The sequence below is a fragment of the Dendropsophus ebraccatus genome, chromosome 3, assembly GCF_027789765.1.
Source record: "Dendropsophus ebraccatus isolate aDenEbr1 chromosome 3, aDenEbr1.pat, whole genome shotgun sequence".
NCBI lineage: Eukaryota > Metazoa > Chordata > Amphibia > Anura > Hylidae > Dendropsophus > Dendropsophus ebraccatus.
The window spans coordinates 118,090,930-118,116,572 of NC_091456.1; the positions used below are offsets into that span (position 1 = coordinate 118,090,930).

The window sequence follows — 25,643 nt, forward strand, 5'->3', positions numbered from 1 at the left end:
CCTTGTGGCAATGATATGCTCTTAAAGGTCAAAAAAGATGTCATTGAGTTAAACATAATTTTATGTCAAATCTTAATTTGTATAACGGATACAAAGTAAAGAGGGGGAGTGAACACAGACACATTGGTGTAGGTCAGCACACAGAGACAGGCAGGATAATTATGGAGCAGACGCCACAAAGAGAAGCAGAATAGATTGGGCGCTTTCTGCCGCCACCATTAGATCTAAGCACATCCGCAAATAAGTCTGTATGTGAGGAGATAATAACAACCAGTCTTTGTTCACGTGATCAGTGGGCGGGAACGTTTACGCCACAGCCAATAGGAGACTGAAACTGTGAGGCCGTTCATCGTAGCGGAACGTATCAGCAGAGCGGGTGGGTGCGGTTTCTACAGATGCGGCCTGTTGAGGCTTTGAGAGATGGTGGACGGCGGAAGTGAGAGATTTGGAACGGGAGACCAGGGAATCGGAATTAGTGGATGAAGCTGGAGAAAAACGAAAAATAACGTATGTTTACCTGTAGAGCAGGAATGACGTAGCTTGTCTTCTAGTGAAACGACGCCGTCGTTATGTCAGGGCTTTCCTTGTACCTCCGATGTGGGGGAACCGGAGGCCTCCCAGTGCCGTCCTTGTGTGTGTCTACGTATTACCATAGTGGTAGAGAAAGTGATTTCCTGTAGAAGCCTTGTCGTCGTGTTGTTCTCAGGTAGAGCTTGCGTGGCCTCCGCTCGGCCCGGGGCTTTGTTGTCTGGGCTGTTGAACGATGGCTATTGTTCTCTGTTGTCAGGTCTTATGGCTGCAGGTGGTAAGCTTCCTTGTAGTGTTCCTTACGCTGATCGGGACATCCGTGCAGTATTAGTGGTTGCACAGTTGCCGTGTTTGGGGCCCTCAGGTTCTTGCAGGGATGCAAAACATGAATTGATCATCCATACTAATGATAAATCAGCAGAGCCATGGGGGAGGGGAGGCTTGCTGCGGATGCACTGTCCCTTTAAACGAGGCTGCTATGACAGCTGTCAAATTGATTTAGTAATGGCGGCCTTCTAGTAATCCACACTCTAATAAAGAGTTGAGAATTGACTTTACAGTACAGAATGTGTTTCTTCTTTACATGGGTATATGCCAGGCTCATACTAATGTCTCTGCCATTTTCTTTTTGTGTAAGCTTTCATACAAAATAATCTGCCACACAGAGTTTGTAATATTATGTTATTATGATTCCATCCTCCAGTGTGTATTGTAGCCAATGTCTCGGAGCGTGCTACAGGTGGTGCACAGACTAAAGATACACAGTCCTTGCAATAATTTTTCCAATAGAAGAAGAAAAAGTCTGGCTCTCACCCAAGTAGCAAAAATATAGACGTATCTATATTCACCAAACGGGTTTACATGGCGTGGATGAACACAGATCATGCCTGATCTGTGTTCATCCACGCCATGTAAACCCGTTTGGTGAATAAAGATACTCCTATATATTTGCTACTTGGGTGAGAGTCAGACTTTTTCTTCTTCTATTGGAAATAATATTATGTTAGCACTGTGTTCATTACAAGATGATTAGAGTAATAAGGTATGTAATGTAATAGGGACAGTCATTGAAATGCTCTGCAAGATCAGGTCCAGTAAAACTTTTGCTTCTGAATACTTTTACTTTTTACAATCTGAACTGTTGTACATATGTAGGTATCTGAGTCATAGACACAATACAGATCCATATTATAGGTCAGATATATTGACGTTTACGTGATTTTTTTGCCATAGAATGAGACAAAAAGTTGCAAATCATGAATTGTGCCATGTTTGTGGAAACTCCTATCTTTCTCCATGTAATGGAGGATGTGGAGCCAACAAATGAAGGAAGCAAAAGGCCCAACAATTGATCCAGCGATTGTTCCTGCAGCCCTGCCCACATCATTCCCAGGCATAGCGATAGGCTCTGTAAACAAGCACCAGGGGGGCACCAGCTCGGCCGCCCCCCCGGTAGAGACCCTTATACTACCCCCTTTACGAAGTCCCTCTCCTGCCGCCGAGATATGGAGCCGTCATTCTCTATGAGCGCCGGACTCCTCTCTGATGCGTGCGCGCCGGGCTTCCCACGGTGATATCTCGGCGGCTCCGGGAGCCGAACTTCGTGAACGTGGTAAGTATGAGGGTGTCTAGCGGGGTGGGGGGGGGGGGTAAGGGTCAGTCAGAGGGTGACAGGTTCCCTTTAAATTTTCTTTTACGGAATTGATTCGAATACTAAAAATGGTTCTTCTCTTCTAACCTGTTTCTATTTTCTGACTGTAATTTTTTTAATTTTTGTACATATTAGCATTTAGTAACATGCTTTACAGCAAGTGTCATGAACATAGACGACAGTAGATAGACTCTGGTACACCCCTAAGCTGATGAAGGCCATGCTTGGCCGAAACGCGTCCTTGTACCATATGTTTGCTACACTACAATAAAGAAGCATAATTTACTTGGTGAGTGCCAGGCTCTTTCTAATATCTGAACATTTTCTCACCTCGAGCACCACTGCCACGGAAGTGCCGTCTTCTACATAATTCTAAAGTAGATAGACTCTGTCCCCTTGAGATTTTCATTTCAAGTCATTTTCTGATGACACATTCCCCTTTAGAGAGGTTGTCTGTACCCACAATCTCCTCCCCCCCCCCAAGTTTAAAAGTTGTTTCCCCATCAACATGACGGCACTATGGAGAGAGGGACCCCGCCCCCAGGGGCAGGAAACCTAGAGTATAAAAAGTCAAGGCCCTCCTCAGTGGTTTCCTGTCCCTAACTGGAGACCTGGAGTACAGAGGCTCTCAGAGTCTCTGCAACAAGTCTCAGACCGGGGCCTCTCTCCTGCTGGTGCCATCCTAGTTGGGGTGATCAGAGGAGGCTCAAGAGGGATGCGGTTGCCTCCCCGAAGCCCGACTGACCATTCCTCCTGGGCGCAGTGTTGTCTTGGGGCCAAGGACCGGAGAACCTACAGGCTAGATGCGGCATCCGGGAAGCTGCGAGGAATGTGTGCGCACGTGGCGCTTCATTATCTACCTGCACTACTTCCGGTTCAGGGGCCAGGACGCACCGGAAGTGACGAGGCACGCCGGCCTGGTACTTCCAGGCTGGTGTCCTCAGATCTTCGGTGGCGGTGAGTCGGCTGGCGCTCGTGGCAGCAGCAGAGCAGCACTTCAGCAACCCAGCAACCATGAGCTCCAGCAGCGAACGGAGGAAGGAGTTATCCGATGCAGCATCCTCCAGGGTATCGGCAATTCTTCTCCCCCGGTTGGGGGGTGGTGAGATGACTTCTGCTTTGTTTTTTCCTCTGTATTATGACTAATGGGCTTTCATTATTGTTTATTAATCGGATGAAAGTTCCAAGCGCTCAAGGTCTTCTTGGCATAGAGAGTGCAGGATTTGTAAAGACAGACTAAAATCTGACTATAGCAAGCCCACATGTGAAGATTGCATTGCTAGAATGGTTAGGGCTGAAGTCCCGTCTATGGAGTCTATTCTTTCATCTGTAAAGGATATGATTAAGAATGAAATTCTGTTCTGTTCCTGTTCTGCGGCTTTATCCAATTCGGCCAGGCGAGCCCTGTGGCTAAAAAACTGGTCAGGGGATCCTGCCTCTAAAGCTAAACTATGCGGTATACCATGTTAAGGCAAATTTTTTTTGGTTCTTTCCTAAAAGACCTCCTGGACAAAATGGCAGACAGAAAAAAGGGTTGCCCCTTTTCCTCACAAAGGAATCACTACCAGTCCTTTCGGAGCAAGGGTAAAGGTGGATTCCAGAGGAAAGGGTCAGAAATAGGGATGGTCCGAACCTGCCGAACGCTCGGCAGCAGATTCCCGCTGGCTGTCCTCCCGCTGGATCCGCCCGCTCCACGGAGCAGGCAGACAGCGCGAATCATTACCGAGGGTTCGGGTTCGGACCATCCCTAGTCAGAAACCTCCGAAAAAGAAAAAGCCAGAGGGTATATGTTCTCCCAGAAATCCGACACTTCCAAAAAGCCCTCCTCCCAGTGACGCCAGGCCGCAAGTGGGGGGCAGGCTGCGTCATTTCGCTCAGGAGTGGGAAAAAATCTGTGGCAGTTCCTGGGTTTTGCAAACCATTCGAGATGGCGTAAGTCTAGATTTCCTATCATTCCCACCCACTCGCTTCATAATAACAAAGAATCACTCGGGGGAGAAGGGCCAGCAACTATTGGAGACAGAAGTCAAAACGTTCATAGAGAAGGAAGTACTTATACCTGTACAAGAAGGAGAAGAGACACAGGGCTTCTATTTAACCCTTTTCCTAGTACAAAAACCGGACAAATCTTTCCTGCATGTTCCAGTCCATCAGAAATGTCAAAAATACCTGAGAATAGCAATCCGGATAGACAATGTACTTCTACACCTGCAATTCAGAGCCTTACCGTTTGGGATCTCAATTGCCCCTAGAGTCTTTACGAAGATCATTTCAGAGATGGCAGCCCACTTAAGAGAAGAGGAAGGTTTATTTGTTCCATACCTGGACGATTTTCTGCTAGTGGCAGAAACCAGCGACAAGCTAGAAATCAAGATAAAAAGAGTCCTATCCATTCTACAGAAGCTGGGCTGGATCATAAACAAGGTAAAATCCTCTCTATTGCCTGCAACAAAGAAAAAATTTCTGGGAATAATCCTGGACTCAGTAACTCAAAGGTCTTTTCTGCCAGAAGAGAAAATTCAGAAGCTGGAGGAAGCAGTAAAATCACTAATTCAAAATCCGAGAACATCCATAAGGAACGGTATGTCCCTGTTGGGTCTTTTTACAGCCACGATTCCTGCAGTACCCTGGGCCCAGTATCACTCCAGGCCACTGCAGGCAGAGCTATTATCCATCTGGGATGGCTCCCCTTCTGATCTTGACAGAACAATTATTCTGTCCCAAAAGACTTTAGACAGTTTTTCGTGGTGGCTTACAAGAAAAAACTTATCATCAGGGTTGAGTTGGGTTAACAAATCCCTTAAAGTTATTACCACTGATGCCAGCCCCTGGGGATGGGGGGCACATCTGGATCATCACAATTTCCAAGGGCCCTGGACGGAACAACATACCTATGTCTCTTCTAACCGAAAGGAATTAGCTGCGGTCTACCATGCCTTATTAGCAACAAAAGAAAATACTTGCAAAACAGACGTTAAGATTATGTCGGACAATTCCACTACAGTTTCTGTGATTAATAGACAGGGTTCGGCTAAAAGTCAGGGACTGCTTAACCTTTAGGGTACAAACCCACACACCGTATACGCAGCAGATACGCAACAAATACGCAGCAGATTTGATGGTGCAGATTTGATGCTGTGTTCAGTTATTTTGATCTAATCTGCTGCGTATTTGCTGCGTATTGCAGCAGTAAATATGCTGCGTATACGGTGTGTGTGTTTGTACCCTTATGATAATTTTTCATTCGCAGAAAACAACTAAGTCTCTCAACAGTGCATTTGAAGGGAATCCTGAACACAAGGGCAGACTTCCTGAGCCACCACCAGTTACATCAAGGAGAATGGCAGCTGAATCCTACAATATTTTGGATGATAACAGACCTTTGGGGACACCAGTTGTGGACTTATTTGCAACTCGGCAGAACAGGCAAGTCAAGCTTTTTCTTTCATTATCCCCAGCAGACCGGCCCCTAGGAATAGATGCACTAGCTCACCACTGGTCATGGAGCCTCATGGATGCCTTTCTTCCGCTGGCCCTCATCCCTCGGGTATTGAAGAAAGTCAGACAAGACAAAGCCAAGCTCATTCTGATAGCGCCCTTCTGGCCTCGCAGAGCTTGGTTCTCTTCTCTCCAGAGATTTCAGTAACAGACCCGTGGGTGCTTCCAGATCAGGAGGATCTTTTTTTTTCAGGTGCCCATCTTGCATCCCAGTGTGAAGCAGCTGCACCTGACGGCCTGGCTTTTGAGCAAATGATCCTAAAGACTCATGGCCTTTCTGATACTGTAATTTCCACACTACAGAAAGCCAGTAACATACAAAATCTATTTTAGGATCTGGCGAGCTTTTTTCTCCTTTTTAGGCTCCAGTACTATAGACCTCCATAAACCTAACATTGCCTAGGTCTTGGATTTTTTACAGAAGGGACTGGAGAAAGGGCTAAAGCCAGCTACTTTAAAAATTCACGCTTCAGCACTAGGGGCATTGTACAATCAACAGGTGGCATGTCACCCTTGGGTCATGAGATTTTTTATGGCAGCAGCTAGATTTTCCTCTACAGTTTGTTGTGCTGTCCCTCCATGGTATTTGAATTTAGTCCTTAAAAGCCTTACAGATGCTCCTTTCGAGCCACTCACTGAAATTTCACTTAAGAACCTGACGTTAAAAACAGCACTTTTAGTTGCAGTTACCTCTGCCAGGAGGGTAGGAGAATTGGCAAGCCTGTCCTGTTGTGAACCCTATACAAAAATCTTAGCGGACAGAATAATTTTTTAGCCCGATCCTGCTTTTCTTCCAAAGGTGGTGACTAGTTTTCATAAATCCCAGGACATTGTTTTGCCATCTTTTTTGTGATAACCCAACTAATGATAAAGAAAAGGAATTCCATTGTCTAGATGTTAGAAGAACAGTGTTGCAGTATTTAGAGATTACTAGACAATTCAGGAAGTCCAGATCCCTGTTCATACAGTTCTCTGGAGCCAATAAGGGATGTAAGGCAAGCAGTGGCTCCATCTCCAGGTGGATAAGACAAGCCATTTGTTCATGTTACTCCGTATCTGGAGTACCTCCACCAGTTAGACTTAGAGCTCACTCTACCCGGGCAATAGCTACCTCCTGGGCAGAAAGAAGTGATGCTTCTATTTCTCAAATTTGTAGGGCGGCGGTTTGGTCTTGACCCCACACTTTCTTCCGGCACTATAGATTAGATTAGATTCATCGGGTGTTGCCTTTGGTAGGAGAGTCTTACAGACCATTGTCCCCTCCCCCCCCCCCCCCCCCCAATGTGTTTCTTTCTCTGGTATTCTCTCCATGGTGCCCTCATGTTGATGGGGAAAACAGAAGTTACTCACCGATAATGATGTTTCCTCGAAACATGACTGCACCACCACATTCCCATCCTTGGGTGTCTTCTCACACTATTCACGAGGTGTGCATTAAAAAAATTTTCTTGATTAAATATTTGGTTGGTGAAGGTGTTTTATTGTTATCCTTGTACTAACCATGGCTCTCTTCGGTCTCTGTAAATCACTGAGGATGAGAGGAGGGCCTTAACTTTTTATACTCTAGGTTTCCTGTCCCTCTCTCCATGGTGCCGTCATGTTTCGAGGAAACATAATTATCGGTGAGTAACTTCTGTTTTTTTAGGACAATAACTGCATAACCTGCCCCCAGGACAGATCTTGGATTAAAAGCAGCTATCTGAATATAAAAGCGATTTTGGGGGGCAGATTGTGGGTACAGAGCCGCTTTAAACGAACTTGCTCCCTATCACAGGATAGGGGTCAAGTAAGAGATCGAGGGGGTTCCAACACCCTAATCGGCTCCCGGATTCTTTGTTTTGAATACAGCCGCAGATACAACACGTGACCCGTAGCTCTATTCATTCCTATGGAGCCACCGGAAAGAGCAGAGTGCTGTACTCTGCTCTCTCCAACGGCTCCATTCATTCTCTATGGAGCCGCCAGAGAGAGAGACGAATAGAGTACTCTGTTTTTTTTTCTAGTGGGAATGAATAGAGCTACGGGTTACGTGCCATACCTGCGGCTTTATTCAAAGCAAGCCGGAGGCTGATCTGCAGGATGTTTGGGCGGGGCGGGGGGGGGACGAAGGTTGAACCTCACACAATCTTGTCCCCTCCAAAAAATCGATGTGACCTTCAAAAAACCTGTCAAAACTCAAACCAGCTTTCTCCTAATTTAGGAAGTACGTTTCATATGTACAGTCTGTAGGAAGCAGCTGTTCTGACAGTTCAGTCTGTGGCATAAAGGCTGCCTATGGACCGTATATACAGAACATGTATTCATGCCCAGGGCAGATTTCTGGACTGAATTTCCGTACTAGCAAAGCATGTCAATTGTGTTGGGTCAGATTTAAAGTGATATTGTCACCCCCTTTACATATAAGGAGTTCTCAGCACCCTTTCTAAGCTTACATTCCGGTCATTTCATATCTTACCATGTAAAGGATTTCTTGGGGGTCTTGCCCCTCAAAAATACTTGGCATTGTTTGTGAACAGTGCAGTAAGGGTGGGGCTTAACAGCTGTAGTGCCCCATATCTCAGCCCTCATTGCTGCCCCCTCTGTGACGTCATCAACATTTAGGCCCCACCCCTTCACAGCAATCATCGGAATGGGCTGACCTGGAGGCATAGGTCCCGCCCCTTTTTGATTGGCACATTAAAGGAGGCGTAGCCTAGCCCTTTAGGTTGGCCCATTCCGATGTCTGTGGATGGGGTGGGGCCTACAACGCAGATGTTGGTGGAGATATGGAAAGGGGGTGACAATATCTTTTATAAGAGCTAATCAGTACAATGCTACCAAGGAATGGCACCAGGTATGGTAGGAGACCTGCCTACAACATCTGTGGTGCGTTGCTGGGAGCCTAATCGGCACAATTGTGCGGACTGGATAATGTATGCACCGGGCTGCGGGGATAAAGGGGTCTGCTGCTTACATACTATGTAATCCTATTGAAACTAACAGGAGGCGAAAAATCACTGCGAATTATGCAAACTCACAGCGTGAAATTCCCTTCGATTCTGTTATTTGTGAAGCTACCCTTAATGTTTAGAGTCACATACTAAAACTTCTTTTATTTTTTCTATTTTCTGATCTGAGTCTGCCACAGATAGGCTCTATAAGGAGATCGCAGATTACTGTCAGTTTTACCGTAAAGTGCATTACATGAACACAAATCCCCCCCCCCCCCCACACACACACACACACAATTAAAGCTATTAGAGTTATAGCTTTTAGAAGGCGAGGAGAAAAAAACAAAAACGCAAAATTGTCAATTGGCCCGGTCCTTAAGGGCATTTTGGGCTCTGTCCCTAAGGGGTTAAACAATAATTAATTTTCTCATGACACATTACCGTTTTAAAAGGGGTTATCCAGCGCCACAAAAACATGGCCACTTTCTTCCAGAGACAGCACCACTTTTGTCTCCGGTTCAGGTGTGGTTTACAATTAAAGGACAACTGTCACCCCCCCCCCCCAACCGCAAATCGACAGTCATAAAAAAATCCATCCTTAGGGTAGCTTCACACGTACCAGATTTGCAGCGGGCTTCACGCTGTGAGTTTACATGAAATCCACTGCTACTTCTGGTTGCAAGTTGTAAAAGACTTTGCTATCATGAACTTTTTAATATGTTGATGCCCATGTGCAGAACATAACAGCCTATTCTTACCTCTCCATGCTCCTCAGGTGTCCACCTACGTAGTTTTCAGTCCCTGGCTGAATGATCCCACCTCCAATTTTGAGATGGACTCGTCTGGCAGTCACAGCCTGCTCAGCCATTTACTAGCCGCAGCACTCATCTGCCTCAGTCAGTCATTGGCTGAGCGAGCTGTCACTGCCAGACAAGTCTGTCTTGGAAGTGGAGCAAGGATGACATAGGAGGACACCAGGGGAGCGCAGAGGTAAGTATAGGCTATTTATGTTTTGCACCGGGGCAGAGACATATTAAGTTAAATGGAATCTGTCAGCTCCTGGGCCCTACCTAAGGTGCTGGCAGTGTGCTGTAGCTGGCAGCCCCCAGTAAGCATGGTGCCTTTTTGGTAATTTTCCATGCAGCAGATTGTACATAATCTTATGTCTCCTACTGTACTAGAGAGTCAAAGAGCAGTTGTTCGTGCCACACTCTGGCACGCTACTCCCTCTTCATGAATAATCAATGTTGCCCAGCCTCCTCCTCGCTCAGCTGTCAGATTGCAGATCAGTCCTCTGTAGGCAGTTCATGTCTGAAAGAAGGTATAATTGGTATACCACTCAGGTATAATTGAATCTCTTCTCCCTATGTGTTGGAGCTGTGGTCTAGGGGAAACTCAGCTGTCTAGATACCTGCAAGCAGTTAATTTTCTGGTTCCAATCCCCTCATGGAAATTAAATTCTTTTTTTTCTTCTCATTATTGTATCATTTTTAAGGCTATGTTCACACGCAGTATTTTTGCTCAGTAATTTGGTCAGTATTTTGCAACCAAAACCAGGAGTGGATTGAGAACACAGGCTATGTTCTCACACTTGAAATTGAACGGATGGCCATCATTCAATGGCAAAAATTGGACGTTATTTTAAAATAACAGTAATTATTTGCCATTAAATGTCAGCTATCCACTCAATTTCAACTGTGTGTGAACATAGCCTTTCTGTGTTTCCAATCCCTTTTCTGGTTTTGGTTGCAAAATACTGACCAAAATACTGTGTGTGAACATAGCTTAACCCCTTAAGGACAGAGCCTGACAGAGACAAATTTTATGAATATGACCAGTGTCACTTTATTCATTAATAACTTCGGGATGCTTTTACCTATCCGGCTGATTCTGAGATTGTTTTCTCGTGACATATTGTTCTTTACATTTCTGGAAAATTGGAGTCGATACTCATAACGAATCTTTATGAAAAAAAACCAAATAACGTGAAAAAATGCATTTTTCCAACTTTGAAACTTTTTTGCTTATACAGAAAGTGGTTATACCACATAAATTATATATTAAATAGCATTAGCAACATGTCTACTTTATGTTGGCGGCATTTATTAAACAATCTTTCATTTTTTTAGACAATAGGAAGCTTAAAACATTAGCAGCAAATTTCCAAATTTTCAGTAAAATTTAAAAATCAGATATTTTTAGGGACCTGTTAAGGTTTAAAGTGTATTTGAGGGGCCTGTATGTTAGAAAGCCCCACAAAGCACCCCATTTCAGAAACTGCACCCCCACACTCTGCAAAAGCATATCCAGAAAGTTTTTTAACCCTTTAGGGGAGTCACAGAAATAAAAGCTAAGTGTGTAAGAAATTTGAAAATTTAAATTTTCTGTGCAGAGATTTTTTTGTAATCCAATATTTTTCATAACCTATTACCAGAGAAATGCACCCCAATATTGATTGCTCCGTTTCTGCAGTTTATAGAAATACCCCATATGTGGCCCTATTGCGCTATTTGACGCAACCACAAGCCTCAGATATAAAGGAGTGCCTAGTGAATTTCAACGCCTCCGTTATATTTGGTCATTTTTGACCGTACCACTTCAGGTTGGCAGAGGCTCTGGGGTGCCAAAACCTAAAAAACACCTCTAAAAGGGACACCATTTAGAAAACTACACCCCTCAAGGAATTTAACAAGGGGTGCGGTGAGCATCTGGACCCCACAGGTGTTTCACAGATTTTCCGAACAATATGGCGTGAAAAAAGAAAAATTTATTTTTTACACTAAAACGTTGTTCTAGCCTTCTATTTTTCATTTTCTTAAAGGGATAAGAGGAAAAAAAAGACAAAAAATGTGTAGCGCAGTTTCTCCCGAGTACAGAAATACCCCACATGTGGCAATAAAGCGCCAAGGGGGCGCGGGATGAGCCTCCAAAGGGATGAAGCGCCAATTGGCTTTTGGAAGCTGAATTTCACTGGAAAGGATTTCAAGGGCCATGTCGCATTTACAGAACTCTCGTGCTGCCAAGACACTGGAAACCGCCCACAAGTGACCCCATTCTGGAAACTACACCCCTCAAGGAATCTAACAAGGGGTTCAGTGAGCATATGGACCCCACTGGTGACGGGCACAGATGTGGAACAATGTGACGTGAAAGGGAATATTTTCATTTTTTCACTTTCATGGCACAAATGTGCCCGTCATCAAGGGGTCAATATCCTCACTGCACCCCTTGTTAGATTCCTTGAGGGGTGTAGTTCACAGAATGGGGTCACTTGTGGGGGGTTTCCAGTGTTTTGGCAGCACGAGGGCTCTGTGAATGCGACATGGCGTTCATCATCCATTCTAGCCAAATCCAACCTCCAAAATCCAAATGGCGCTCCTTCCCTTCGGAGGCTTGCCCTGCGCCCACATGGTGCTTTATGTCCACATGTGGGGTATTTACGGACTCAGGGGGAATTGCTCTACAGATTTTTTTTTTTTCCCTCTTTTAACCCCTTGTGAAAATGATAAATTCAAGGCTAAACCAACATGATAGTGTAAAAAATGTAATATTTCATTTTCACGCCACATTGTTCTACATTTGTGCCCGTCACCAGTGGGGTCCATATGCTCACTACACCCCTTGTTACATTCCTTGAGGGGTGTAGTTTCCATAATGGGGTCACTTGTGGGGGGTTTCAACTGTCTTGGCAACACAGGGGCTTTTGAATGCAACATGGCCCCTCGAAATCCATTCCATCCAAATCCAGCCTTCAAAAACCAAATGGCGCTCCTTCCCTTCGGAGGCTTACCCTGCACCCGCATGGCGCTTTATGTCCACATGTGGGGTATTTCCGTACTCAGGGGAAATTGCGCTACACATTTAGTGTTTTTTTTAAATCTTTTAGCCCCTTGTGAAAATGAAAAAATCATGACAAGATTAATGATTTAGATTAAATTTTTACAAAAATTATACTAAATGTTGGTCTAGCCTTGATTTTTTCCATTTCCACAAGGCGTTAAAAAAGAAAATGAACACAAAACGTGTAGGGTAATTTCCCCTGAGTATGAAAATACCCCACATGTGGGCATAATGTGCCATATGGGCACAGGGCAAGCCACCAAAGGGACAGAGCGCCATTTAGAGGCTGGAATGGAGGATGGAGGCCATGTCGCAATTACAAAGCTCCTGTGCTGCCAGGACAGTAGAAACCCCTGACAAGTGACCCCATTCTGGAAACTACACCCCATAAGGAATCTAACAAGGGGTGCAGTTAGCATATGGACCCCACTGGTGACGGGCACTTACGTAGAACATGTGCCGAGAAAATAAAAAATATCATTTTTTTCATTTTCACGTCCCAAATGTGGCCGTCACCAGGGGGCCATATCCCCGCTGCCCCCCTTGTTAGATTCCTTATGGGGTGTAGTTTCCAGAATGGGGTCACTTGTGGGGGGTTTCTACTGTCCTGGCAGCACAGAGGCTTTGTAATTGCATCATGGCACGCCTCTAATGGGAATGGCAGCCATACCTATTTAGCTGGGGAAAAGGGACAATTCTAATTTATTTGGGGGTATTAGGCCAATTATTAGTTTATAAGTTTGAAAATGACAGGTGTCCATCAAACTCAATCTGTGTTGATCGAGAGGAAGGCAAAAAACCCTCGTAAGGCAGACGACAGTAGCCTTATCACAGGGGAAAAATTCCTTCCTGACTCCATAATGGCAATCAGAATAGTCCCTGGATCAACGTGACCCCTGAAATAGGAATAAGGGACAGAATTTAGATAATGTAGAACCCCAGTGACGTGTGGTGCGCCTTGAAGCAATCCTGTATGCAGAGGCCGGGGTGATCAGGACAGGCGTCACACTGGAAAATGGTGTCCTTCCTGATCCCCCTGTTGCGCCACACTCTGCACTTCTTCTGGGTTCTCCTGTTTTCCAGTGTGGGGGATGTCACCTGGAAAATGTTGTCTTGGTGCGATACGGGGTCCTTAATATCCAGAAGCGCTGGGTCCGCTCCATGGCTGCTAAATATTAGGGCTCTATTACTGCTTCTGATATTTTCGGATCGTGCCGCAAGCTACAGTAGCTCGGGCAGCGAGGGACCGGAAGAGGGGGGTGCTGGTATAAATGTTATTCCCGTACAGGTGGTAACCTTTATCCAGCAGTGGGAAGATCAGTTCCTGGACGATCTTCCCACTTGTTCCGAGGATGGGGGGAGGGGGTATCTGGGGGCATCTGGGGCTGGATTCGGGTGTCCCTTCCTACATACACTCTAAGGGTACGTGCACACTGCGGAATCGCAACAGATAACCCTTCGTGCATTCCACAGCTGGCACCCACCGGCGGAGTGATGCAGGCGCACGTCTCCATCCGTGTCATAGACTCCATTCAATGCACGGGCGGATTCCGCTCTCCGTCCAACGTGTTCATTCTTTGGATGGACGATGGAATCCGCCCGTGCATAACATGGAGTCTATGACACGGGTGGAGACACGCGCCCGCATTAGTCCGCCGGTGGGTGCCAGCTGCGGAATGCACAAAGGGTTATCGTGCACGTCCCCTAAATCTGTAAGTATACCCTGAGGTACTCTCACAGAGTTTGTAGAATTTCATACCATCATCTCTTATTGGGACGGTACTGGCGGAAAAGACGTGTCTGGGGGGCAGCGTACGCTACGCTACCCCCAGATACGTCATTGGATGATGAGGTTGAATGGAGGAAAGAAGGATCCCCCTATTCATCCTCAATGGCTGTTTCGGTGTCGGAGGCAATAATAACGTATCCCTCTGACGCCGAAAACACCCTGGGGGCCATCTTTATACGGGGATTGGTATATGGGGTATGTATTGGTGTAGTGTCAAACTTTATTCAATGTAGTGTAGTGTTTTTTACGTGTTTTTTTACAGTAAGTATAAAAAAAACCCTACGCCAACAAAGGAGTTGCTGATAAATGTCGCACTTATGTGCGGCACTTATCAGCAGACCGTGGCAGTAGAATATAGAAAAAAAACACCCTACGCCAAAAAGGAGGAGTTGCTGATTAGCAGCGCACTTTCGTGCGATGCAGATCATCTCTCAGCGGCGATAGGGTGCGGAAAATAGAAAAAAAAAATTTGGGAAAAAAAAACAAAATTTTTTTTCTACATTCTGAACATCCCTGTAGCTGCTGATAAGTGTATTACACATATCAGCCGCTAGAGGGCAGCAGAGCGCAAAATCTGGAAAAAGACGAGGCTTGAGCCGAAAAAAGCCAATGGGGACCGCCGGAAATATCCGAAGACCCGACGGAAAGACGGAGGAGGCCGCAAACCCGGAAGATGCCGATCAGGACCCCGGGACAGGTGAGTAATGTACAAATACCTGCTCTGGATCCCTCAGCTACCTAGCCCCCCCCTAGTAGGGCGATCAATAACCCCCCTCCCCCGGCGGCCATCATTTCCAAGATGGCCGCCGCCATCGCTGTGAACCGACTGTTAGTTCACAGCGATGGAAAAGTTAAAATGAATGAAAGCCCCATGCTCTCCGCCACCGGAGGTAGCGGAGAGCATGGGGCAGTAATCGGGGACCCCCCTGTTGGGTCCCGGTACAAGCGATCAGCGGTATATACTATATACCGCTGATCGCTTGTACCATGTGCATCCAGGCACTTTTTATCCCCTGTCACCATGAATGATTGGTGACAGGGGATAAAAAGTGATGTCGCCCCCCACCCCCCCTGTCACCCCCGTCCCTCAGTCAACCCCCCTTCCCCATATACTCACCTGCTCCTGGAGCTCCTTCCTCCTCGATGTCCTGGCTGGTTATGAAGTGCGCATGCGCTTCACAACCAGCCAACTCTGAAAATTTTAAGTGACAGAGACCAATTTGGTCTCTGTCACTGAACTATGATTACTGAGATAGAAAATATCACAGTAATCATAGTAATACAGTGAAAATGAATATGTAAAGTACAAAAAGTGACAAACATACAAAAAAATAAAACACACACTTTTTATTATAGTAATACTTGCAGTTTACTCCCAAATTACCCCTAACCCCTCCCCAGATTACCCGTAAATAACCAGCGCACGTTGGCCGTAACCAGCGCACGTTGGCCGTAACCAGCGCACGTTGGCCGTAACCAGCGCACGTTGGCCGTAACCAGCGCACGTTGGCCGTAACCAGCGCACGTTGGCCGTAACCAGCGCACGTTGGCCGTAACCAGCGCACGTTGGCCGTAACCAGCGCACGTTGGCCGTAACCACCGCACGTTGGCCGTAACCACCGCACGTTGGCCGTAACCACCGCACGTTGGCAGTTACGATTGCCCGTAACCACCCCAAATTACATGTACCCACCCCAGATTACCTATAAGCACTTCAGTTTATCAGTAACAATCCCAGATTGTCTGTAACCCTTCCAGGTTGCACATAACCCCCCCAGGTTCCCCGTAATCATGCCAGATTACATGTAACCCCCCCCAGATTGCACGTAACCATCGCGCGTTGCCTCTGACCACGCCGCGTTGCCTCTGACCACGCCACGATGCCTCTGACCACGCCACGATGCCTCTGACCACGCCACGATGCCTCTGACCACGCCACGATGCCTCTGACCACGCCACGATGCCTCTGACCACGCCACGATGCCTCTGACCACGCCACGATGCCTCTGACCACGCCACGATGCCTCTGACCACGCCACGATGCCTCTGACCACGCCACGATGCCTCTGACCACGCCACGATGCCTCTGACCACGCCACGATGCCTCTGACCACGCCACGATGCCTCTGACCACGCCACGATGCCTCTGACCACGCCACGATGCCTCTGACCACGCCACGATGCCTCTGACCACGCCACGATGCCTCTGACCACGCCACGATGCCTCTGACCACGCCACGATGCCTCTGACCACGCCACGATGCCTCTGACCACGCCACGATGCCTCTGACCACGCCACGATGCCTCTGACCACGCCACGTCGCCTCTGACCACCGCACGTCGCCTCTGACCACCGCACGTCGCCTCTGACCACCCCAAATTGCCAATGACCCCCTCCAGATTGCGGTGCCCATGCCAGATTACAGGTATCCACCCCAGATTGCCTATAAGAACTTCAGTTTATCCGTAACCACCCCACATTGCCCGTAACCACCCCACGTTGCCCGTATCCACCCCAGATTGCCTATAAGAACTTCAGTTTATCCGTAACCACCCCACATTGCCCGTAACCACCCCACGTTGCCCGTAACCACCCCGGATTGTCTGTAAGCACTGCAGGTTGCCCATAACCACCCCACGTTGCCCATAACCACCCCGGATTGTCTGTAAGCACTGCAGGTTGCCCGTCACCACCCCACGTTGCCCGTAAACCACCCCAGATTGTCTGTAAGCACTGCAGGTTGCCCGTAACCACCCCACGTTGCCGTATCCACCCCAGATTGTCTGTAAGCACTGCAGGTTGCCCGTAACCACCCCACGTTTCCCGTAACCATTCCAGATTGTCTGTAAGCACAGCAGATTGCCTGTAACCAGCCCACGTTGCCTGTAACCAGCCCACGTTGCCTGTAACCAGCCCACGTTGCCTGTAACCAGCCCACGTTGCCTGTAACCAGCCCACGTTGCCTGTAACCAGCCCACGTTGCCTGTGACCAGCCCACGTTGCCCGTGACCACCACACGTTGCCCGTGACCACCCCCTGTTGCCCGTGACCACCCCCTGTTGCCCGTAACCACCCCCTGTTGCCCGTAACCACCCCACGTTGCCCGTGACCACCCCACGTTGCCCGTGACCACCCCACGTTGCCCGTAACCACCCCACGTTGCCCGTAACCACCCCACGTTGCCCGTAACCACCCCACGTTGCCCGTAACCACCCCACGTTGCCCGTAACCACAGCAGGTTGCCCGTGACCACCCCATGTTGTCCGTAACCACCCCAGATTACCTGTAACCACCTTAGGTTGCCCATGACCACCCCTGGTTGCCCGTAACAACCCCACATTACCTGTAATCTCATTTTTTTTATTTTATTTTAGTAACTGCGCTATTCTAATAACCATTACTAGCTGCGGTTTTGCTCCTGTAAATTGGCGCTCCTTCCCTTCTGAGCCCTGCTGTGTGCCCATACAGTGGTTTATGCCCACATATGGGGTACCGTTGTACTCAGGAGAACCTGCGTTACAGATTTTGGGGTACGTTTTCTCTCCTGTTCCTCGTCAAATTGAGAAATTTCAAACTAAACCAACATATTATTGGAAAAATTCGAGTTTTTCATTTTTACTGGCCAATTTTGAATACTTTCCTCTAATACCTGTGGGGTAAAAATGGTCACCACACCCCAAGATGAATTCTTTGAGGGGTGCACTTTCCAATATGGGGTGACTTTTGGGGGGAATCTATTCTGCTGACACTACAGGGGCTCTGCAAACGCACCTGGCACTCAGAAACTTCTTCAGAAAAATCTGCACTGAAAATGCTAATTGGCGCTCCTTCCCTTCTGAGCCCGGCTGTGTGCCCATGCAGTGGTTTATGCCCACATATGGGGTAGCGGTCTACTCAGGAGAACCTGCTTTACATATATTGAGGTGACATTTCTCTCCTGTTCCTTGAGAAATTGAGAAATTTCAAACTAAAGGAACATATTAATGAGTTTTTCATTTTTACTGCCTACTTTTGAATACTTTCCTCAAATACCTGTGGGGTCAAAATGCTCACCACACCCCAAAATAAATTCTTTGAGGGGTGCACTTTCTAAAATGGGGTGACTTATTGGGAGATTTTACTCTGCGGACACTACAGGGGCTCTGCAAACACACCTGGCGCTCGGAAACTTCTTCAGCAAAATCTGCATTGAAAAAGCTAATTGGCGCTCCTTTCCTTCTGAGCCCTCCTGTGTGCCCATGCAGTGGTTTATGCCCACATATGAGGTACCTTTTCACGTAGGAGAACCTGCGTTACAAATTTTGGGGTACTTTTTTCCTCTTGTTCCTCATAAAATTGAGAAATTTCAAACTAAAAGAACATAATATTGGAAGAATTCGAGTTTTTCATTTTTTACTGTCTTCTTTTGAATACTTTCCTGTAATACCTGTGGGGTCAAAATGGTCACCACACACCAAGATGAATACTTTGAGGGGTGCACTTTCCAAAATGGAGTGACTTATGGCGAGATTTTACTCCGCTGGCACTACAGGGGCACTGCAAACGCACCTGGCGCTCGGAAACTTTTGCAGCAAAATCTGCATTGAAAAAGCTAATTGGCGCTCCTTACCTTCTGAGCCCTCCTGTGTGCCAGGGCAGTCTTATCCATTGGGCAGGGTAGGTGGCTGCCTGGGGGCCCTTGCGTCCTAGGGGGCCCCTGCCCTCTGTGACCTGTATTTTTCGCTTTATAAGACACACTTATAAAACTAAGTGCGTCCTATAAAGCGAAGACGGCTCCCAAGCAGTGCTGATCATAGAAGCCGTCCCCTCCGCCCCCTGTATTGCCCCCTCCGCCCCCTGTATTGCCCCCTCCGCCTGCCCAGCCCGCTCAGCCCGCCCCTTCTATTGCCGCTCAGCCCGCCCCTTCTATCGCTGCTCAGCCCGCCCCTTCTATCGCCGCTCAGCTGAGCCGATCAGAAGCCCTGGAAAGTGCAATGAGCAGAACTTTCCTGGGCTTCTGATTGACTCAGCTGAGCGGCGATAGAAGGGGCGGGCGGTCCAAGAACTCACCCGTCCGGCGGCCCCAGCAGCTCCTCTCCCGGCGGAGCGCCACTCCCGTCATCCTCCGGGCACAGGCAGCGGGGTACAGAGATGCTGCCTGTGTCCTGGATGTGTTGTGCAGCCGGACACTTCCGGCCAGGCAGTCTCTCTGTACCCCGCTGCCTGTGCCCGGAGGATGACGGGAGTGGCGCTCTGCCGGGAGAGGAGCTGCTGGGGCCGCCGGACAGGTGAGTAACTGGTTTGTTGTTTTGGGGGGCACTGGCTACTATGGGGGGCACTGGCTACTATGGGGGGCACTGGCTACTATGGGGGGCACTGGCTACTATGGGGGGCACTGGCTAGTATGGGGGCACTGGCTAGTATGGGGGCACTGGCTAGTATGGGGGCACTGGCTAGTATGGGGGCACTGGCTAGTATGGGGGCACTGGCTAGTATGGGGGCACTGGCTACTATGGGGGGCACTGGCTACTATGGGGGGATTGGCTACTATGGGGTAACTATATGGGGGAATTGGCTACTATGGGGGGGCACTATATGGGGCGATTGGCTACTATGGGGGGCACTATATGCAAAGATGTGGGGGATTTGATGGCGGCGGTTGGGGGGGGGCAATTCGCACCTCTGCCCAGGGGCCCATAATACCGTTAAGACGGCCCTGCTGTGTGCCCATGCAGTGGTTTATGCCCACATATGGGGTACCATTGTACTCAGGAGGACCTGCGTTACAAATTTTGGGGTACTTTTTTCCTCTTGTTCCTCGTGAAATTGAGAAATTTCAAACTAAACGAACATATTATTGGAAGAATTCGAGTTTTTCATTTTTACTGTCTTCTTTTGAATACTTTCCTGTAATACCTGTGGGGTCAAAATGGTCACCACACACCAAGATGAATTCTTTGAGGGGTTTACTTTCCAAAATGGGGTGACTTATGGGGGGTTTTCTCTCTGCTGACACTACAGGGGCACTGCAAACGCACCTGGCGCTCAGAAACTTCTTCAGCAAAATTTGCATTGGAAAAGCTAATTGGCACTCCCTTCCTTCTGAGCCCTGCTGTGTGCCCATACAGTGGTTTACGCCCACATATGGGGTACCGTTGTACTCAAGAGAACCTGCATTACAAATTTTGGGGTGCTTTTTGTCTCATATTCCTTTTGAAAATGAGAAACTTTAATCTAAACGTATATATTATTGGAAAATTAAAATTTTAAATTTTTTTACTGCCTAATTGTGAATACTTTCCTCCAGCCCCTGTAGGGTTAAAATGCTCATTATACCCCTAGATTAATTCTTTAAAGAGTCACTGTCGTATTTTTTTTTTTTTTTTGCAGAAATCAATAGTCCAGGCGATTTTAAGAAACTTTGTAATTGGGTTTATTAGCCAAATCTGCCATTATCTGCATGTAAAAAGCCTTTTCCCAGGTCCCCCCCTCCTTCCTCTTTTTCATCCACTCTGAAAAATCTGAAAATTGTGACTTGTTGCAGGAGACGTACCTTGTCTGCTCTAGGGAGAGGGGAGGGGGGAGGAGGAAGTAGGGAGTTAGCCGGCAGCAGAAAGCAGATAACAGAGGATTACAGGCATGGAGCTGGGTGACAGCTGTAATCCGAGCTCAGACAGGTCACTGGTGATGGTCAGAAGAGATATCCAGTGAGGGATTTGTAGATTAACTCTTTGTTGTCCTGTTTTGGTCTTTTCTTTAGCTCTCTCCATAGGAGAACAATGAAGACGGGGGAGAGCTTCAAACTGCTTTTTCATGATAAAAATGCATTTTTCGGATAATAAACCCAATTACAAAGTTTCTTAAAATCGCCTGGACTATTGATTTCTGCAAAAAAAAAAATTCACGACAGTGACACTTTAAGGTGTGTAGTTTCCAAAATGGGGTCACTTATGGGGGTTTTCAGGATACCAGACTTCTAAATCCATTTAAAAAAAGAACTGGTCCCTTAAAAAAAAGAACTGGTTCCTAAAAAAATCAGTTTCACGAAAATGTGATAATTTGCTGATAAATTTCTAAGCCCCATAACACCCTAAAAAAGTAAAATATGTTTACCAAATTATGCCAGAATAAAGAAGACATATTGGTAATGTGACTTAGTAACTAATTTATGTGCTACGACTTTCTTTTTTAGAAGCAGAGAATTTCAAAGTTCATAAAATACAAATTTTTAAAATTTTTCATGATATTTTGATGTTTTTCACAAAAAACACACAAAATAGTGACCAAATTTTGCCACTAACATAAAGTGCCATATGTCACGAAAAAACAATCTCAGAATCGCTAGCATACGTTAAAGCATCACTGAGCTATAAGAGCATAAAGTGAGACAGGTCAGATTTTGAAAAATTAGCCTGGTCATTAAGGCCCAAACTAGCTGCAGCACGAAGGGGTTAAATAAAAAACCTGTAACGCATAAAGACACAATGTAAGAAAATACTGAATCAAGCCAAGGTTCACACTACTGGGTTGACGCTACGTTTTTGTAATCCCTTTTTTCCATCCGTTGATTGCCAAAAACGGACGGAAAAATACAGATGCATTTGTGTGCATCCATTTTGATCTGTAGTCTACCTCATTTTTGTGTTTGTAAAAAAAAAAAAAAAAAATCAGTTTTGTACTTTTTTTTTTTTTATAGTGTAAGTCAAAAAACGGATCAAAATGGATGCACACCAATGTATCCGTTTTTTGCAAAAGACGGATGACAGAAACTAATTGCAATAAAGTAGTGTGAACCCAGCCGTATCGAGAGAGCAAAAATTACATACTGTCAATATTGATACATAAGCCAATAATTCAAGCCCGCTGGATATCTAGTGTTCAGCATAAATATCCAGTATGCTTCCCTACTAAGAGGGAAGCCATTACTATCCCCTCCTCTGATAAGTCTCTTTACATGCTCTACTCCCATACAGGAGAAACTGGCTACATTACCTTGATGGTGACTTTAAAAATGTTATGACACGGCAGATATGTTAACTGAACTATCTGACGTGTCGCCACATACAGGCTTTTAGTGGTTCTGTCGTGCAACCAACATATTGCACGTTACATAGATTACAAGTTATCAAATAGACTACATATGTTGAATTGCAATTTATGTAATTTAATGTATGGTGTTGTTACTGTCCGACTAAAATTTTTTGCCACTAATAATATATACAAAACCTGTAAACATCTCATGTCCACAACAATAGCAACCCTTCAACTATAGCCAGGTATTGGCGTTCTGTGCGTTACTTCGGAAAAGATTTGGTGACAATTGCTGTCCCAGAGTGCGTCCCTTTTTAGTGATAACTTTAATCCTTTTTTGGATGATGGCATGTAGTTCTGCATCCTGACGTAGCATAGGTAAATTTCTATGGAAGATCTCACAGGGACTGGTTCATGCGAAAACATGCAAGGCTACATAGGTGTGAGCCCCGGGCAGAGACCTGTGCGCCCTCTCATAACCGTCATTCTGACCCACATTGAACTTTCCCCCCTCACCGAGAATTATGAGGAGGCATGGAGAGTTTTGTGCAGTGTCCAGGGGAGCCGCCATTACCTCAAAAGAGACCACACCCTGACGGGAAGGCCAAATGCAAAGTTGCACCGGAAGATCTGAATGGCAGCACGGAGGCACATGAGGTAGTCCACCCAGACAGTGGAGACTCAGGGTGCTTCACCCCCTGTGGAAGAACCCATAATACCAGGTCTTAACCTTACTTATAGGACATCGTTGTCTACAGGGGTGGCCCGGATCCTAGCGCCAGACAACAATGCTTCCTTAGATAACACTGTGACGACATCCCGTATCAAAGATGTGTTACACCCTACTACCACGGCACTGCGACGGTACTGTAGATGATGCTGCTCCAGGATCCAGGAGAAATAATCTCTGAATTATTGTCCTACTTGAGACTATTGCAGCTGTATGGTCAAAAGGGCACATAGCCAACACCATCTGAGATGAAAGCCAACACGGCCTTAAAAAAAAGACCTTGGCAGGTCATAGTTTATTTCAGTTATGCGTAAAGCATAATGCTACAAGTATTTTAAAAAATCTGCTAACCCAATGATGCTCAGAGATCACAAGTTTTTGATCTTCAGTGATTTCTCCGATTATATAGCAAAAAGGAGGAGAGCCTTTGCTCCCATCTGTAGTGAAAAAGCAAATCTGTTTCACTTTACAGTTTCCGTCCATCTTGTGAGCCTTCATGAAAGATGGCACCATGGCTACCTATCACTCTCTAAAATTGGAGCAGCCTATTCTTTGGAACCTTCCAGTGACACTACTATCTCCCCGCAAGATTCCAACAAGCGATGTCGGGTTACCAGTTCCAGATCTACCCAGGAGGAGATGAATCATTGAACTGTGACATTTGGATATCTTTATCCCTCATTTTTGATCATTTGGTCTGCTTTAGGTCCACCAATGCTTTTAGTGGTGTAAAAGCATCAGAAAGTTTGGTTTACTTTGCCCGGTTCTTTGTCTGTGCGGTATTATTGAGCAGGCGAGACCCAATGGAAAAAACATGTTCCTTTCACTAGCTATCTCGTTACTTTTGTGATGTTCTTGTATGCTATACATCTATACTACAGTATTTTCCTGTGTATAAGACTACTTTTTAACCCAGGAAAATGTTCTCTAAAGTCGTCTTATAGGGTGGGTGCTGAAAAACCTTTGAACCCCACTGGAGAATCTGTGGTCCCCGTATAAGGTGGGGGGAGCTCGAAAACTGCTGCATCCCCACCCTATGCTGCGACCATATGAAGGGCAGAGCAAGCTGCAGGCATCCGGGATATGGGAAAAAAGAGATACTGTAGAGAGGTGCTAGGCCCATAAAAACACCACCCTTGTATCCACCCATGTATCCTACCGGTGTTACTGCACCTCCTTCTCTGCGTCTCAGATCTCTCTTCTGTTTGATGTTTTTTATTAATTTGGTGTGTGTTGGAAAAGGGGTATTCTTATATGGCGAGTATATCCCACTATATATTTTAACTGGAAAAGTTGGGGGTCTTATTATACGCCTAGTCGTCTCATACTTGTCTTTCACAATAAGCTCATGTTTCTAGTTCTGTTAGATGTTCACGTTCTTTTTAAATGTGACCAGATTATTTTCCAAGCCTTGTCTGCTGAGGAGCCTGACTCCATATATTTTACCTATCTACCAATTGTGTTTTAATAGTCACATGGAATGTGAAAGGATTGCATTCTCCCAATAAAAAGATGCATATATTAAAAGTAGACATTACATTCTTCCAGGATACCCACCTGACACCTAAGGATCACTTTTTTTTCATTCAGAGGTTATGGGTGGGAGATGTGTATGGCTCCTCGGCAGTACATGGCAAAGCTGGTGTGTTGATACTGATAAATACGAATTTTGTATACTCAATAAGTATAGTGCTGATGAGGGACGTGTATTGCACTTCACTATTGTTACCCAATCTGGAGTTTTTGACCTCTATAATGTACCACATGGAAATCAGTTATTTACCTCCCTGGAGGCCTTCAATAAGAATGTCCTAGTTGGTGGAGATTTAAAGCGACTTTGTACCCACAATCTGACCCCTCAAAACCACTTGTACCTTCGGATAGCTGCTTTTAATCAAAGATCTGTCCTGGGGTCCGTTCGGCAGGGGATGCAATTATTGTCATAAAAATAACTTTTAATCCAGCAACCCTGTGTCTAACGGCCGGGGCTTACATTTGTATATGCATTAGGCTGGCACACCCTCTCTGTCCCTCCTCCCCACCCTCCTCAGCATTAATGAATTCATTAATAATGAATAGAGATGAGCGAACCGGGTTCGAGTCGGTCCGAACCCGATCGATCGGCATTTGATTAGCGGGGGCTGCTGAACTTGGATAAAGCTCTAAGGTTGTCTGGAAAACATGGATACAGCCAATGACTATATCCATGTTTTCTCTCCTCACCTTCACGATGGCACCACAGGAGTTAACTCTTACCCTAGGGACAGGAAAAGCACACAGCGAGAGGTTAAAAGCCCCTCCCCTTCCCCCAGACACCAGTGCTTTTCCTGTCCCTGAAGGGCAGGCACGAGAGGTGTGGGGGATCCGTGTGAAGGTGAGGAGGATCCCCTGAAGAAAAAAATTACCCTTACCAGCGGGATCGATCGGGTACATCCCCTTCCTTCCCTGAAGGCATCTGGATGGGGTAAGGAAAGGCCTGCTTTACGTGCCATTTCTGTATGTGACGGACGCATGGAGATCGCGGGGCCATGGCTCCAGCCTTCCCTGTGGCAGCGGGTCCGGCCAGGCTTCCAGGAGGATCCGCGGCCTACTTCCGGTCTGCACTGATTCCGCCGGAAGTGGGGCATGGGGCCTGACGTGCATCACCACGTTACGTACGTGGCGTG

General features: G+C 46.6%; 1 protein-coding gene across 3 annotated transcripts in view; it reads left to right on the forward strand.

Annotated features, from left to right (window-relative positions):
- The first annotated feature begins 355 nt into the window (after window positions 1-355).
- Window positions 356-25,643, forward strand: part of LOC138785996 (lysine-specific demethylase 4B-like) — a 326,968-nt gene continuing 301,680 nt past the window's right edge. For 2 of the 3 annotated variants that reach the window (XM_069962569.1, XM_069962571.1), the window contains exon 1: window positions 357-507. The gene's annotated coding sequence lies outside the window, so the exon portion shown is untranslated. Of the gene's footprint in view, window positions 508-25,643 lie in introns of all 3 variants that reach the window. The other variant, XM_069962570.1, reaches the window with a different exon arrangement.